General features: G+C 41.5%; 1 non-coding gene across 1 annotated transcript; it reads right to left on the minus strand.

The window, feature by feature from the left end:
* Positions 1 to 876: 876 nt before the first annotated feature.
* On the minus strand, positions 877 to 948 carry TRNAG-UCC (transfer RNA glycine (anticodon UCC)). Its single transcript has one exon. It is a non-coding gene; the product is annotated as a tRNA-Gly (tRNA).
* Between the last annotated feature and the right edge of the window lie 3,303 nt (positions 949 to 4,251).

The raw sequence follows: 4,251 nt of genomic DNA on the forward strand, positions 1-4,251 counted from the left end.
TGCCCACCCTTGACTTGTGCTCCCATACAGCTGTGCCCACCCTTGACTTGTGCTCCTATACAGCTGTGCCCACCATTGACTTGTGCTTCCATACAGCTGTGTCTACCCTTGACTTGTGCTCCCATGTAACAGTGCCCACTAAGACTTGAGCCTGTCCCTGTCTTGTGCTCCCATACACCTTTTCCCTCCTGGGACTTGCAAGAATCTCTAAATAAGTTTTGCTTAAAATGTGATTGCTCGGCACACACAGACTTTTTGGCTTTGTAATTATGTTTGTTTTATGTTTACATTTACATCTTTTTATTGTTTATGTAAATTGAATTCATTAAAATGTAGTTGAACAGAACAAATGAATTATTATTAGGATACTATGCTGTTAATGTCATCTCTACATATGTTGGGGGGTTGTCTATCATTTCAGATGACCTAAAGGTGGGTAAACAATGTAACAAAGTAATGAGAAAGGCAAGTCAGATGTCTGGTTGACATTCAGTACAAGCTGGAAGCCTGTGCCCAAGAGGGTGGGCGCTGGTTAAGAGAGACGAACAAGGTGCAGAGAAAAACAAGAAATATTTATGTAAATCTCATTCATTAAAATGTAGATTTACAGAACATATGGATTATATTTTGAAGACACTTTTCCGTTAATATCATCTCTAAGTATATATTCATTGTTACATAATTATTTTAGAAATATATTAGACTTTTAAAGGGCTGTTAAATAACGATGCTCCTAAGCATGATTATCCAAATATTGTCTTAAACACACTTACTTAGCAGCTGTAGCAGTAATAATATATATAATCTGACTTTACTTCACTTGTTTCATGATACCTGACTCCAATGTTTCTTGTATAGATTAACTAAAAACGTTGTTGCGTTGGCCGGGAATCGAACCCGGGTCAACTGCTTGGAAGGCAGCTATGCTCACCACTATACCACCAACGCTGTACAGTTCTCACTGAGCAAAGCTCCTCTTTTCTGTACTACCTCATACACAGACTTCTCCCTTTCACTGGATCCAACCTTTAAACTATCGCATGAGTATAATATAACAATATGGGAATCGTTCACTCCTATTACTGCCCATGGTTTTGATTTTACTTAATTTTGATAAGGAATTTCCAAGGTAATATTAGTACTAATAGAGTATTACCAATAAAAGTAGAATGCAACAAAATATAATACAAGCCTTTGAGGGCAACTCCTGAACTCTTTTCTTATCTTATTCTAATATTACCAATAATTCTTCATTTGCAATGTTATTACTATTATGTAAGCCTATTATTACTATTAATATATGCTTTGCTGTCATCTGTCTCAGTGAAGAAATAAAGTCTACAAAAGGGATTCCTTTATAATGTTCAGTCACTATATTACAGGTAATAAATAAGGTTCATGCTTGCCCCATTGAGGGTGTACCAGTGTGGGTAGTGTAGGAGGCAGTAGGGTAAGCTCTAATAAAGAGTTGAGTGTTCACAGAGCATGTAAAGATTTGAAGCCTGGGGTTGAATAAGATTATGTGTTGTAGGGAATAGAATAGATAGGTGATAGCATGGGATGAGTCATAGAGACAGGAGTGAGAGGTGGTTATCAGGGACAAGGCACAGGTCAGTGGTAGATCTAAGAGTGTGAGAGGAAGTGTATCTTGAGATGAGATTTGATTTATATGTAGGGCTGTTTTATTGAGGGCTTTGAAGGTAATGTTGAGTAATTTGAATTAGATTCTGGAGGACACAGTAAGACTGTGTGGGAATTTGCAAAATGGGGCAGCATATGTTAAGTAGCAAAGGAATGTTATGTGCGTACCGTCGCTAACCAATAACGATTGTCGAACCTCGATTTGTGTTTCCAACGCACAAAGATTTATTCGCAATAAGTGGAAAAAATATGCTCAAGCGAAGTAATAGTAAATACAGCCGTTACTTATCGCAGGCGCTCTGGATCCAGTGCAGTCATTCAATCCTGAAGTCTGGGGACAAGATGTCTGCACTCTGGATCACAAGCTGCTGCTTATATACACAATCAAATACAGTAATACAATGAAGATGGTATGGCTTGCATCTATTGGTCCGGGTCTCAGGAATGTCCAAGGGGTCGTCAATCATTGGCTGGTTCATCCTAAGGAATCCAAAGGAGGGGGTCCTCTCTGCAGGGGGTATGCTCTGCTCTGCTCTTCCCGCCAGAATTCCTTAGTCTTAAGTAGTTCATAATTCTCTATCATTCATAACTTGCGTATGCACTCTGCGATTCCCTCGCAGAGTGAACCAAACAGTAGGATATGTAACAATGTTCATTATGATACCACTCATGATGTTATTCCTTTAACCCGTTCTGTGTATTTCACTAATATGCATGTAACTCTGATATAACATATAAATACTACTATATTTCGACATAACTGACTATGTGTTGCAACTACCAATAATGTGTACTATTTTATAAGTATGCGTGTTTGTGCGAATGTATGGTAAAAGATCAATTACTGTTGCTGCCACGTGTAGTGGATGCGTACGCCCTTTCACGCCGTAGCGTGCCCTTGTACGTCGATGCGTACCGTATGCATCTTTTCAGACAAAGACAACCAAGTTTGCTAGACTTTAATTGAAATGACTTTATCCAATTTGCTGACTTCGACAGTTCCACCCTTTGATAGTGTAATAAACTATCACCCAATCACCGTTTCAAGTTCAGGATTATACAATACTTCTTCACAGACCATGATCTCGGTATCTGGTACCACCCTTTCCGTCTCTTTCTTAGTGTTACTCCCATGAGACCGTTTTCCACACTTCAACACAGTAGGAACACATTTGACAACTAAACCAATTGCTAAGATGACACCCAGTATAAGGAGAAGGAGCTTACCTACACTAGCAACCATTTCCTGTACCCACTCCCCCAGACCGGAGAACCATTTTGCTGGGTTCAACCATGAGAACCAACCCGCCACCTTTTCCCCGACCTCATATAACGAAGAATTATGGCTCTTTCGAAATTCCCATTTCAGCTGCAAAATTTCATCCATCTTCCGGTCTATAACCTCTTTAGGGTCTTCCGTATTATTAGTAATGTACGTGCAACATTTGACACCGAACTGGGTGGCCAGTGTCACACAGTACCCACCAGTAATAGAGGTGAGATAATTTAGTACCAGTCTATGTTGCACCAACTCCTTCTTGTACGCTTGTAGCTCCCTTCCAGTATACCTGAAAGTGTCATCATACATCTCGGTGATATTATCTATTAATTTAGCTAGGTCTTGGATATATTTAAAGTTTAATGTTCCCCGAGCGGTCCTGGTGAGATCTAGAGCAACCATAACTTGGAAACCAGCAGTTTCACTAATCAATTTTGTAGCTATGGGTTCCTCACCAGGAATCATATTTCTCTTGCCACGGTGTTCATACTGTGTGTGTATGTATGGTGGTGATGTAGTCTTGTGAATATCTACCATTTTGTCACTCACCGGACCGTGAGTGCCTCTTCCCGGACATTTAGGAACCGTGGCCGTCCTCCATCCTGAGGGTCTGCGCATGCGCAGCCCTTTCCTATACTTCAGTGTATGTTCCTTTAACTTAATTGGCAGATCAGGCAACCTCCCTATATTAAGCACCTGTGGTCAACACCACGTTGCCTGATCTTGGAGTCTCATTCCCTATGAGTCTCTGAAGGTGTTCCTGTATTCCTCGTGTTTTCAGCGCTGCTGATTCCTGTGGTTTCCAAACCACTTCTACCTCTGTGGTTTCCAAACCACTTCTACTACTGTGGTTCCCATACCACTTCTACCATCAACTGTATCATCGTGACTGTTAGCTGATTCCTATCCGCTGCCTCCGTGCACTACAGTCTTCCAAACCACTTCAACGCTATTACTTATCATTGTGACTGTTTGCTGATTCCTATCCGCTGCCTCCGTGCACTTCAGTCCTCTAATCCACATCATCGCTATTATATTTCACTGTGACTGTTTGCTGGTTCCTACCCGCTGCCTCTGTGCACTCCAACCGTTACTTTACATCCACTCACCTGTTCCTCATCAAGTCCGTGAGCTGATTCCTATCCGCTGCCTCCGTGCACTACAAGCCTTCAGCCTGCAACTCGCCTGTGTTCATTATCGTGACTGTTAGCTGTTGTCTATCCGCTGCTTCCGTGCACTACAGCCTCCAGCCTACAACTCGCCTGTGTTCATCATCGGGATTGTTAGCTGATGTCTACCCGCTGCTTCCGTGCACTACAGCCTCCAGCCTA

The sequence above is a fragment of the Mixophyes fleayi genome, chromosome 3, assembly GCF_038048845.1.
Source record: "Mixophyes fleayi isolate aMixFle1 chromosome 3, aMixFle1.hap1, whole genome shotgun sequence".
NCBI classification, from domain to species: Eukaryota; Metazoa; Chordata; class Amphibia; order Anura; family Limnodynastidae; genus Mixophyes; species Mixophyes fleayi.